This window comes from Arachis stenosperma, chromosome 4 (assembly GCF_014773155.1).
Source record: "Arachis stenosperma cultivar V10309 chromosome 4, arast.V10309.gnm1.PFL2, whole genome shotgun sequence".
NCBI lineage: Eukaryota > Viridiplantae > Streptophyta > Magnoliopsida > Fabales > Fabaceae > Arachis > Arachis stenosperma.
In genome coordinates, this window is record NC_080380.1 from 97,943,379 (window position 1) to 97,957,045 (window position 13,667).

General features: G+C 38.2%; 1 non-coding gene across 1 annotated transcript; it reads left to right on the forward strand.

Moving 5' to 3' along the window:
- The first annotated feature begins 713 nt into the window (after nucleotides 1-713).
- Nucleotides 714-821, forward strand: LOC130978072 (small nucleolar RNA R71). Its single transcript, XR_009085736.1, has one exon. It is a non-coding gene; the product is annotated as a small nucleolar RNA R71 (small nucleolar RNA).
- The last annotated feature ends 12,846 nt before the right edge of the window (nucleotides 822-13,667 follow it).

Here is a 13,667-nt window from a genome sequence, read left to right on the forward strand (position 1 = left end):
ATTGCTTGGGAGAGTACTAGGAGGAGTTTCAGTGATTTTCTTACTCAGCTGACCCACTTGTACCTCCAAATTTCTAATGGAAGACCTTGTTTCACTCATGAAACTTAAAGTGGCCTTAGATAGATCAGAGACTATGTTTGCTAAGCTAGAGGGACTCTGCTCAGAGTTCTCTGTCTGTTGCTGAGAAGATGATGGAAAAGGCTTGCTATTGCTAAACCTGTTTCTTCCACCATTATTAAAGCCTTGTTGAGGCTTCTGTTGATCCTTTCATGAGAAATTTGGATGATTTCTCCATGAGGAATTATAGGTGTTTCCATAGGCTTCACCCATGTAATTCACCTCTGCCATTGCAGGGTTCTCAAGATCATAAGCTTCTTCTTCAGAAGATGCTTCTTTAGTATTGTTGGATGCATTTTGCCATCCATTCAAACTTTGAGAAATCATGTTGACTTGCTGAGTCAACATTTTGTTCTGAGCTAATATGACATTCAGAGCATCAATTTCAAGAACTCTCCTCTTCTGAGGCGTCCCATTACTCACAAGATTCCTCTCAGAGGTATACATGAATTGGTTATTTGCAACCATGTCAATGAGTTCTTGAGCTTCGCAGGCATTTTCTTTAGGTGAATGGATCCACCTACAGAATGGTCTAGTGACATCTTAGAGAACTCAGATAGACCATCATAGAATATATCCAAAATGGTCCACTCTGAAAGCATGTTAGAAGGACACTTTTTGGTCAACTGCTTGTATCTTTCCCAAGCTTCATAGAGGGATTTACCATCTTTTTGCCTAAAGGTCTGAACATCCACTCTAAGCTTGCTCAGCTTTGGAGGAGGAAAGAACTTGGCCAAGAAGGCCGTGACCAGCTTATCCCAAGAGTCCAGGCTATCTTTAGGTTGTGAGTCTAACCATATTCTAGCTCTGTCTCTTACAGCAAAAGGGAAAAGCATGAGCCTGTAGACTTCAGGATCTACTCTATTATTCTTAACAGTATCACAGATCTGTAAGAATTCAGTTAAAAACTGATATGGATCTTCTGATGGAAGTCCATGAAACTTGCAGTTCTGTTGCATCAGAGCAACTAGTTGAGGCTTCAGCTCAAAATTATTTACTCCAATGGCAGGGATTGAGATGCTTCTTCCATAAAAATTGGAAGTAGGTGTAGTATAATTACCAAGCATCCTCCTTGTGTTGTTGTTAGGTTCAGCCATATCTCCTTCTTTTTCGAGATTCTTTGTAAGGTTTTCTCTGAATTGTTGTGCTTTAGCTTCTCTTAGCTTCTTTTTCAGAGTCCTTTCAGGTTCAGCAATTGCTTCAACAAGAATGTCCTTGTCCTTGCTCCTGCTCATATGAAAAAGAAGAGAACAGAAAAGGAAGAGGAATCCTCTATGTCACAGTATAGAGATTCCTTTATGTGAGTAGAAGAAGAAAAGAATAAAAGAGGGATGAGAAAAATTTGAACATAGAAGAGAAGAGAGGGTTCGAATTTTAAGATGAATTCGAGTTAGTAAATGAATAAATAAATAGAAGAAGATGAGAGAGAGAATTCGAATATTATTTTTGAAAAATTAGTGATTTTCAAAAATTAAAAAGAGAAAAGTAGTTAGGTGGTTTTGAAAAAGATAAGAAACAAACAAAAAGTCAATTAGTTAGTTGAAAAAGATTTGAAAATTAATTTTTTAAAAAAATAAGAAGTTGGAAAAGATTTTGAAAAAGATATTATTTGAAAAAGATATTTTGAAAAGATATGATTGAAAAAGATATTTTGGAAAAAAATTTGATTTTTAAAATTAAAATTGATTACTTGACTAACAAGAAACTAAAAGATATGATTCTAGAATTTAAAGATTGAACCTTTCTTAACAAGAAAGTAACAAACTTGAAATTTTTTAATCAATCACATTAATTGTTAGTATAATTTTCGAAAATAAAAGATAAAATTAAGAAAAAGATTTTTGAAAATCAATTTTAAAGAGTTTTTGAAAATAATAAAAAAATGAAAAAGATTTGATTTTCGAAAAAGATTTTGAAAAGATAGGATTTTTAAAATTGAAATCTTGACTTGACTAACAAGAAACAACTTATTTTAAAAAATTTTGACTCAGTCAACCCAAAGATTTCGAAATTTATGAGAGAAATAAGAAAAAGATATTTTTTATTTTTGAATTTTTAATGATGAGAGAGAAAAACACAAATATGACCCAAAACATGAAAATTTTGGATCAAAACCAATGATGCATGCAAGAACACTATGAATGTCAAGATGAACACCAAGAACACTTTGAAGATCAAGATGAACATCAAGACTTATTCTTGAAAAATTTTCAAGAAAGAAAAAACATGCAAGACACCAAACTTAGAAATTTTTCATGCTTAGACACTATAAATGCAAAAATGCATATGAAAAACAAGAAAAGACACAAAACAAGAAAATTTAAAGATCAAACAAGAAGACTTATCAAGAACAACTTGAAGATCATGAAGAACACCATGCATGAGTTTTCGAAAAATGCACAATTTTTTAAAGACATGCAATTAACACTAAACTTAAAAATTGACACTAGACTTAAACAAGAAACACAAAACTTTTTGGTTTTTATGATTTTATTAATTTTTTTGGGTTTTTCGAAAATTTCTTTTTGGAAAAACAAAAATAACTAAAAAAAATTTTGAAAGATTTTTAAAAAGAAAATTACCTAATCTGAGCAACAAGATGAACCGTCAGTTGTCCAAACTCAAACAATCCCCGGCAACGGTGCTAAAAACTAGGTGCATGAATTTGTGATCATCAACAATGGCGCCAAAGACTTAGAGCTCTCAAACGTGAATCGCACTTTGTCACAACTTCGCACAACTAACCAGCAAGTGCACTAAGTCGTCCAAGTAATACCTTACGTGAGTAAGGGTCGATCCCACGGAGATTGTTGGTATGAAGCAAGCTATGGTCATCTTGTAAATCTCAGTCAGGCAGATTCTAATGGTTATGATGGTTTTCGAAAATAAAGATAAATAAAGCATAAAATTGAGATAGAGATACTTATGTAAATCATTGGTGTAAATTTCAGATAAGTGTATGGAGATGCTTTGTCCCTTCTGAATCTCTGCTTTCCTACTGCCTTCCTTCAATCATTCTTACTCCTTTCTATGGCAAGCTGTATGTAGGGCATCACCGTTGTCAATGGCTACTTCCCATCCTCTCAGTGAAAATGGTCCAAATGCTCTGTCATAGCACGGCTAATCATCTGTCGATTCTCGATCATGTTAGAATAGGATCCATTGATCCTTTTGCGTCTGTCACTACGCCAAACACTCGCGAGTTTGAAGCTCGTCACAGTCATCCCATCTCAGATCCTACTCGGAATACCACAGATAAGGTTTAGACTTTCCGGATCTTAGGAATGGTCGCCAATAATTCTAGCATATACCACGAAGACTCCGATCTTTCGGAATGGAGGCTAAGAGACACGCGCTCGATCTAAGGTAGAACGGGAGTGGTTGTCAAGCATGCGTTCATAGGTGATGAGCGGATAATTTATACGCTTTTTGGCATTGTTTTTAGTATGTTTTTAGTATATTTTAGTTAGTTTTTATTATATTTTTATTAGTTTTTAGTTAAAATTCACTTTTCTAGACTTTACTATGAGTTTGTGTATTTTTCTGTGATTTCAGGTATTTTCTGGCTAAAATTGAAGGACCTGAGCAAAAATCTTATTCAGAGGCTGAAAAGGACTGCAGATGCTGTTGGATTATGATCTCCCTGCACTTGAAGTGGATTTTCTGGAGCTACAGAAGTCCAATTGGCGCGCTCTCAACGGCGTTGGAAAGTAGACATCCTGGGCTTTCCAGCAATGTATAATAGTTCATACTTTGCCTGAGATTTGATGGCCCAAACCGGCATTCCAAATCAGCTCAAAACTGCCCGACGTTAAACGCCGGAACTGGCACAAGAATGGGAGTTAAATGCCCAAACTGGCACAAAAGCTGGCGTTTAACTCCAAGAAAAGTCTCTACACATGAAAGCTTCAATGCTCAACCCAAGCACACACCAAGTGGGCCCGGAAGTGGATTTTTATGTCATTTACTCATTTCTGTAAACCCTAGGCTACTAGTTCTCTACATATAGGACCTTTTGCTATTGTATTTTCATCTTTGGATCATTTTTCGATCTTAGAATGATCTTTGGATCTTTGGATCTTTGGATCTTTGATCATCTTTTGATCTTTGAATCTTTTGATCATTTTCGATCTTAGGATCATCTTTGGACATCTAGTTCTTAGATCATGGGGGCTGGCCTCACGGCCATGCCTAGACCTTGTTCTTATGTATTTTCAACGGTGGAGTTTCTACACACCATAGATTAAGGTGTGGAGCTCTGCTGTACCTCGAGTATTAATGCAATTACTATTGTTCTTCTATTCAATTCAGCTTGTTCTTATTCTAAGATATTCATTCGTACCCAAGAACATGATGAATGTGATGATTATGTGACGCTCATCATCATTCTCACTTATGAACGCGTGCCTGACAACCACTCCCGTTCTACAAGCAAACAAGGCTTGAATGTTTATCTCTTGGATTCCTTAATCAGAATCTTCGTGGTATAAGCTAGAATTGATGGCGGCATTCAAGAGAATCCGGAAGGTCTAAACCTTGTCTGTGGTATTCTGAGTAGGATTCAATGATTGAATGACTATGATGAGCTTCAAACTCCTGAAGGCTGGGCGTTAGTGACAGACGCAAAAGAATCAATGGATTCTACTCCAACCTGATTGAGAACGGACAGATGTTTAGCCGTGCCGTGACAGGGTGCGTTGAACATTTTCACTGAGAGGACGGGATTGTAGCCACTGACAACGGTGATGCCCAACATACAGCTTGCCATGGAAAGGAGTAAGAAGGATTGGATGAAGACAGTAGGAAAGCAGAGAGATGGAAGGGACAGAGCATCTCCATACGCTTATCTGAAATTCTCACCAATGAATTTCATAAGTATCTCTATCTTTATTTTATGCTTTATTCATAAATCACCCATAACCATTTGAATATGCCTGACTGAGATTTACAAGATGACCATAGCTTGCTTCATACCAACAATCTCCATGGGATCGACCCTTACTCGCGTAAGGTTTCTTACTTGGACGAACAAGTGCACTTGCTGGTTAGTTGTGCGAAGTTGTGATAAAGAGTTGAGATTGCAATTGAGCGTACCATGTTGATGGTGCCATTGATGATCACAATTTCGTGCACCAAGTTTTTGGCGCCGTTGCTGGGGATTGTTGAGTTTGGACAACTGACGGTTCATCTTGTTGCTTAGATTAGGCATTTTTCTTCAGAGTTCTTAAGAATGAATTCTAGTGTTTCAAGGTGATGTTCTTATCATCACCAAAGCTGATTGATTCTCATCAATTTAGCTCTTGAATGTAATGTCCTGCTGAAGCTTGGCTAGCCATGTCTAATTTCTTTAGACTGAAGCTTTAGACTAACATTGCATGATTCCTGAAATTCTCATTAAGAATTTTGATATCTTTATTTTCTTTTCCACTTAATTTTCGAAAAAAACCAAAAAAAATTTACAAAATCATAAAAACCAAAAATATTGTATGTTTCTTGTTGAATCTAGTGTCTCATTTTACGTTTGGTGTCAATTGCATGTTTCTGTTCTTCTTGCATTCATTCATGTGTCTCAAGTGATCTTCAAGATGTTCTTGATGATTTCCTTGCTCTGATCTTTGAATTCTCTTGACTTGAGTGTTTTGTTGTTTCTCATGTGCATTCTCATTTTGTTAGTGTCAGTAGTATACAAACTGCTAAGTTTGGTGTCTTGCATGCATTGTTATTTGATTTTAGTTGCATTTTGATTATTCCTCATTATTAAAAATCCAAAAATTTTTAATTTGTGTCTTTTCAAGTCAATAATACAGAGAATTAAAGATTCAGAACATTCAGCAGAGGAATTACACAAAAAAAGCTGGACGTTCAAAACGCCTAGTGAGGAAGGCAAACTGGCGTTTAAACGCCAGCCAGGGTGCCTGGCTGGGCGTTTAATGCCAGGATGGCACAAGAGGGAAGATTTTGTTTTTAATTCAAATTTTTTTCAGGTTTTCAAAAGCAAATCTTTTTCAAATCAAATCTTTTCAATCAAATCTTTTTCAAAATCAATTTCTTTCCAATTTCAAAGATACTTGCTATCAATTAATGATTTGATTCAACATTTCAAGTATATTACCTTTTCTGTTGAGAAAGGTTTAATGTTTGAATCATATCTTTTCTTGTTAGCCAAGTCATTAATTTTTAAAATCAAATCTTTTTAAATTGTTTTTCAAATCATATCTTCTCAATCTTATCTTTTTAAAACTATAACTTTTCAATCATATCTCTTTAATCACATCTTTTTCAAAATAGTTTTCAATCATATCTTTTTTATTTCTAATTTCAAAATCTTTTTCAAAAATCACTTGATTTCTTTTCCACTCTTAGTTTTCGAAAATCAATTAGTATTTTTCAAAATATTTTAAAAAAAAAATCTTTTACTTTATTTTCGAAAATTTCTTCCCCTCTTCTCACATCCTTCTATTTATGGACTAACACTACTCCTTAATGCACAATTCGAACTCCATCTTTCCTTGATAAGTTCGAATTTTCTACCTCTTCCTTCTATTTTTCTTTTCCTCTGACACCTCAAGGAATCTCTATACTGTGACATAGAGGATTCCATATTTTCTTGTTCTCTTCTCTTTCATATGAGCAGGAGCAAAGACAAAAGCATGATTGTTGAGGCTGACCCTGAACCTGAAAGGACCTTGAAGTGAAAGCTGAGAGAAGCTAAGGCACAACTCTCTGTAGAGGACCTAACAGAAATCTTCAAAGAAGAAGAACCCATGGCAGCCGAAAACAACAACAATGCCAACAATGCAAGGAAGGTGCTGGGTGACTTTACTGCACCTACTCCCGACTTCTATGGGAGAAGCATCTCTATCCCTGCCATTGGAGCAAACAACTTTGAGCTTAAGCCTCAATTAGTTTCTCTAATGCAACAGAATTGCAAGTTCCATGGACTTCCATTGGAAGATCCTCATCAGTTTTTAGCTGAATTCTTACAAATTTGTGACACTGTCAAGACCAATGGGGTTGACCCTGAGGTCTACAGACTTATGCTATTCCCTTTTGCTGTAAGAGACAGAGCTAGGATATGGTTGGATTCACAACCTAAAGAAAGCCTGAACTCTTGAGAAAAGCTAGTCAATGCCTTCTTGGCAAAGTTCTTTCCACCTCAAAAATTGAGTAAGCTTAGAGTGAAAGTCCAAACCTTCAGACAGAAGGAAGGAGAATCCCTCTATGAAGCTTGGGAAAGATACAAACAATTGATCAGAAAGTGTCCCTCTGACATGCTTTCTGAATGGAGCATCATAGGTATTTTCTATGATGGTCTGTCTGAACTGTCCAAGATGTCTTTGGATAGCTCTGCTGGAGGATCTCTTCATCTGAAGAAGACGCCTACAGAAGCTCAAGAACTAATTGAAATGGTTGCAAATAACCAATTCATGTACACTTCTGAAAGGAATCCTGTGAACAATGGGACGAATCAGAAGAAAGGAGTTCTTGAGATTGATACTCTGAATGCCATATTGGCTCAGAATAAAATATTGACTCAGCAAGTCAATTTGATTTCTCAAAGTCTGTCTGGAATGTAAGCTACACCAGGCAGTACTAAGGACGCTTCATCTGAAGAAGAAGCTTATGATCCTGAGAACCCTTCAATGGAAGAGGTGAATTACATGGGAGAACCCTATGGAAACACCTATAATTCTTCATGGAGAAATCATCCAAATCTCTCATGGAAGGATCAACAGAGACCTCAACAAGGTTTCAACAACAATAATGGTGGAAGAAAGAGGTTTAGCAATGGCAAGCCTTTTCCATCATCTTCTCAGCAACAGACAGAGAATTCTAAGCAGAACCACTCTGACTTAGCAACCATGGTCTCTGATCTAATCAAAACCACTCAAAGTTTCATGACTGAAACAAGGTCCTCCATTAGGAATTTGGAGGCACAAGTGGGTCAGCTGAGCAAGAAAATTACTGAACTTTCTCCTAGTACTCTTCTAAGCAATACAGAAGAGAATCCAAAAGGAGAATGCAAGGCCATTAACATGATCCGCATGGCCGAACTAGGAGAGGAGGGAGAGGCAGTGAACGCCACTGAGGAAGACCTCAATGGACGTCCACTGGCCTCCAATGAGTTTCCTAATGAGGAACCATGGGAATCTGAGGCTCATAATGAGACCATAGAGATTCTATTGGATTTACTTCTGTCATTCATGAGCTCTGATGAGTATTCTTCCTCTGAAGAGGATGAGTATGTCACTGAAGAGCAAGTTGCCAAGTACAATGGAGCAATCATGAAGCTAAATGACAAGTTATTTGGTAATGAGACTTGGGAGAACGAACCTTCTTTGCTCACCAAAGAACTGGATGACTTGTCTAGGCAGAAATTACCTCAAAAGAGACAGGATCCTGGGAAGTTTTCAATACCTTACGCCATAGGCACCATGACCTTCAAGAAGGCCTTGTGTGACCTAGGGTCAAGTGTAAACCTCATGCCTCTCTCTGTAATGGAGAAGCTAGGGATCTTTGAGGTACAAGCTGCAAGAATCTCACTAGAGATGGCAGACAATTCAAGAAAACAAGCTTATGGACTTGTAGAAGATGTTCTGGTAAAGATTGAAGACCATTACATCCCTGCTGATTTCATAGTCCTAGAGACTGGGAAGTGCATGGATGAATCCATCATCCTTGGCAGACCCTTTCTAGCCACAGCAAAGGCTGTAATTGATGTGGACAAAGGAGAATTGATCATTCAAGTGAATGAAGAATCCTTTGTGTTTAAGGCTCAAGGATATCCCTCTGCCACCATGGAGAAGAAGCATGAAGAGCTTCTCTCAAAACAGAGTCAAACAGAGCCCCCACAGTCAAACTCTAAGTTTGGTGTTGGGAGGCCACAACTAAATTCTAGGTTTGGTGTTGAACCCCCACATTCAAACTCTAAGTTTGGTGTTGGGAGGTTCCAACATTGCTCTGAGTATCTGTGAGGCTCCATGAGAGCCCTCTGTCAAGCTACTGACATTAAAGAAGCACTTGTTGGGAGGCAACCCAATGTTATATTTAATCTATTTCCCTTTGTTATTTTATGTTTTCTGTAGGTTGATGATCATAAGAGGTCACAAAATCAATTGAAAAAGCAAAAACAGAATGAAAAACAGAAAGAAAAATAGCACACCCTGGAGGAAGACCTTGCTGGCGTTTAAACGCCAGTAAGGGTAGCAAATGGGCGTTTAACGCCCAGTCTGGCACCATTCTGGGCGTTTAACGCCAGAAAGGGGCACCAGACTGGCGTTAAACGCCAGGAAAGGGCAAGAAGCTGGCGTTAAATGCCAGAAATGGGCACCAGCCCGGCGTTTAACGCCAGAATTGGCATGAAGAGCATTTTTGCTCGCCACATAGTGCAGGGATGAATTTTTCTTGACACCTCAGGATCTGTGGACCCCACAGGATCCCCACCTACCCCACCACCCTCTCTCTTCTTCTTCACCCATTCACCAATCACCTCAACCACTCTTCCCCAAAAACCCCTCACCTATCAAATCCCATCTTTCTCTTCACCACTCACATCCATCCTTCATAAAACCCCACCTACCTCACCATTCAAATTCAAACCACTTTCCCTCCTAAATCCACCCATTCATAACCGAAACCTACCCCTCTCTCCACCGCTATATAAACCCATCTTCACTCCTTCATTTTCACACAACCTAAACACTACTTCTCCCTCTTTGGCCGAACCATAAAGCCATCTCCATCTCCTCTATTTCTTCTTCTTCTACTCTCTTCTTTCTTCTTTTGCTCGAGGACGAGCAAACCTTTTAAGTTTGGTGTGGTAAAAGCATTGCTTTTTGTTTTTCCATAACCATTTATGGCATCCAAGGCCGGAGAAACCTCTAGAAAGAGGAAAGGGAAGGCAAAAGCTTCCACCTCCGAGTCATGGGAGATGGAGAGATTCATCTCAAGGATGCATCAAGACCACTTCTATGAAGTTGTGGCCTTGAAGAAGGTGATCCCCGAGGTCCCTTTTCAAACTCAAAAAAAAGGTCAACTTTAATCAAAGGTTGGACCAAGTCCTCATGGATATCTGTGTGGAAGGTGATTAATGCAAACAAGAGATCCCACTCATCATGAAATCCCTGAGATACCTCAAGGGATGCACTTTCCTCCACAAAACTATTGGGAGCAAATCAACACCTCCCTAGGAGAATTGAGTTCCAATATGGGACAACTAAGGGTGGAGCACCAAGAACATTCCATTCTCCTCCATGAAATTAGAGAAGATCAAAGAATCATGAGAGAGGAGCAACAAAGGCAAGGAAGAGACATTGAGGAGCTCAAGCACTCCATAAGATCTTCAAGAGGAAGAACAAGCCGCCATCACTAAGGTGGACCCGTTCTTTAATCTCCTTGTTCCTTATTTTCCTGTTTTTCGAAAATTATGCTTATGTTTACCTATGTTTGTATCTTGTGATCATTAGTGTCTTAGTGTCTATGCCTTAAAGTTATGAATGTCCTATGAATTCATCACCTTTCTTGAATGAAAAATGTTCTTAATTGAAAAAGAGAAGAATTACATGAATTTTGAATTTTATAACAGATTAATTATTTTGATGTGGTGGCAATACTTTTGTTTTCTGAATGTATGCTTAAACAGTGCATATGTCTTTTGAATTTGTTATTCATGAATGGTTGGCTCTTGAAAGAATGATGAAAAAGGAGACATGTTACTGAGGATCTGAAAAATCATAAAAAATGATTCTTGAAGCAAGAAAAAGCAGTGAATACAAAAAAAAAGAGAGAGAAAAAGAAAAAGAAAGAAATAAAGTTATGATCCAAAGCAAAAAGAGTGTGCTTAAGAACCCTGGACACCTCTAATTGGGGACTCTAGCAAAGTTGAGTCACAATCTGAAAAGGTTCACCCAATTATGTGTCTGTGGCATGTATGTATCCGGTGGTAATACTGGAAGACAGAGTGCTTTGGGCCACGGCCAAGACTCATAAAGTAGCTGTGTTCAAGAATCATCATACTTAACTAGGAGAATCAATAACACTATCTGGATTCTGAGTTCCTATAGAAGCCAATCATTCTAAATTTCAAAGGATAAAGTGAGATGCCAAAACTATTCAGAGGCAAAAAGCTAAAAGCCCCGCTCATCTAATTAATACAGATCTTCATAGATGTTTTTGGAATTCATTGCATATTCTCTTCTTTTTATCTTATTTGATTTTCAGTTGCTTGGGGACAAGCAACAATTTAAGTTTGGTGTTGTGATGAGCGGATAATTTATACGCTTTTTGGCATTGTTTTTAGTATGTTTTTAGTATATTTTAGTTAGTTTTTATTATATTTTTATTAGTTTTTAGTTAAAATTCACTTTTCTGGACTTTACTATGAGTTTGCGTGTTTTTCTGTGATTTCAGGTATTTTCTGGCTGAAATTGAGGGACCTGAGCAAAAATCTGATTAAGAGGCTGAAAAGGACTGCAGATGCTGTTGGATTCTGACCTCCCTGCACTCAAAGTGGATTTTCTGGAGCTACAGAAGCCCAATTGGCGCGCTCTCAACGGCGTTGGAAATAGACATCCTGGGCTTTCCAGTAATGTATAATAGTCCATACTTTGCCCGAGATTTGATGGCCCAAATCGGCATTCCAAATCAGCTCAAAACTGCCCGGCATTAAACGCCGGAACTGGCACAAGAATGGGAGTTAAACGCCCAAACTAGCACAAAAGCTGGCGTTTAACTCCAAGAAAAGTCTCTACACATGAAAGCTTCAACACTCAGCCCAAACACACACCAAGTGGGCCCGGAAGTGGATTTTTATGTCATTTACTCATTTCTGTAAACCTAGGCTACTAGTTCTCTACATATAGGACCTTTTGCTATTGTATTTTCATCTTTGGATCATTTTTTGATCTTAGGATGATCTTTGGATCTTTGGATCTTTGATCATCTTTAGTTCTTTGAATCTTTTGATCATTTTCGATCTTAGGATCATCTTTGGACATCTAGTTCTTAGATCATGGGGGCTGGCCTCACGGCCATGCCTAGACCTTGTTCTTATGTATTTTCAATAGTGGAGTTTCTACACACCATAGATTAAGGTGTGGAGCTCTGCTGTACCTCGAGTATTAATGCAATTACTATTGTTCTTCTATTCAATTCAGCTTGTTCTTATTCTAAGATATTCATTCGTACCCAAGAACATGATGAATGTGATGATTATGTGACGCTCATCATCATTCTCACTTATGAACGCGTGCCTGACAACCACTCCCGTTCTACAAGCAAACAAGGCTTGAATGTTTATCTCTTGGATTCCTTAATCAGAATCTTCGTGGTGTAAGCTAGAATTGATGGCGGCATTCAAGAGAATCCAGAAGGTTTAAACCTTGTCTGTGGTATTCTGAGTAGGATTCAATGATTGAATGACTGTGACGAGCTTCAAACTCCTGAAGGCTGGGCGTTAGTGACAGATGTAAAAGAATCAATGGATTCTACTCCAACCTGATTGAGAACCGACAGATGATTAGCCGTGCCGTGACAGGGTGCGTTGAACATTTTCACTGAGAGGACGGGATTGTAGCCACTGACAACGGTGATGCCCAACATACAGCTTGCCATGGAAAGGAGTAAGAAGGATTGGATGAAGACAGTAGGAAAGCAGAGAGACGGAAGGGACAGAGCATCTCCATACGCCTATCTGAAATTCTCACCAATGAATTACATAAGTGTCTCTATCTTTATTTTATGCTTTATTCATAAATCACCCATAACCATTTGAATCTGCCTGACTGAGATTTACAAGATGACCATAGCTTGCTTCATAAAAACAATCTCCGTGGGATCGACCCTTACTCGCGTAAGATTTATTACTTGGACGACCCAGTGCACTTGCTGGTTAGTTGTGCGAAGTTGTGATAAAGAGTTGAGATTGCAATTGAGCGTACCATGTTGATGGCGCCATTGATGATCACAATTTCGTGCACCAATAGGTGAGAATGATGATGAGTGTCACGGATCATCATGTTGAAGTGCAGCGAATATCTTAGAATAAGAATAAGCTTAATTGAATAGAAGAATAATAGTAATTGTATTAATACTCGAGGAACAGCAGAGCTCCACACCTTAATCTATGGTGTGTAGAAACTCCACCGTTGAAAATACATAAGTGATGGTCCAGGCATGGCCGAATGGCTAGCTCCCATGAAGGTCTAAAATCGTATACACTGATTAAAGATCCATCCAAAGATTTCTAATACAATAGTAAAAAGTTCTATTTATACTAGACTAGCTACTAGGGTTTACAGAAATAAGTCTAAGTGCAGAAATCCACTTTCGGGGCCCACTTTAGTGTGTGCTTGGGCTGAGCTTGAGCTTTACATGTGCAGAGGCTTCTCTTGGAGTTAAATGCCAAGTTATAACGTGTTTTTGGCGTTTAACTCTGGTTTGTGACGTGTTTCTGGCATTTTACTCTAGAATGCGGCATGGAACTGGCGTTGAATACCAGTTTGCGTCATCTAAACTCGAATAAAGTATGGACTATTATATATTGCTGGAAA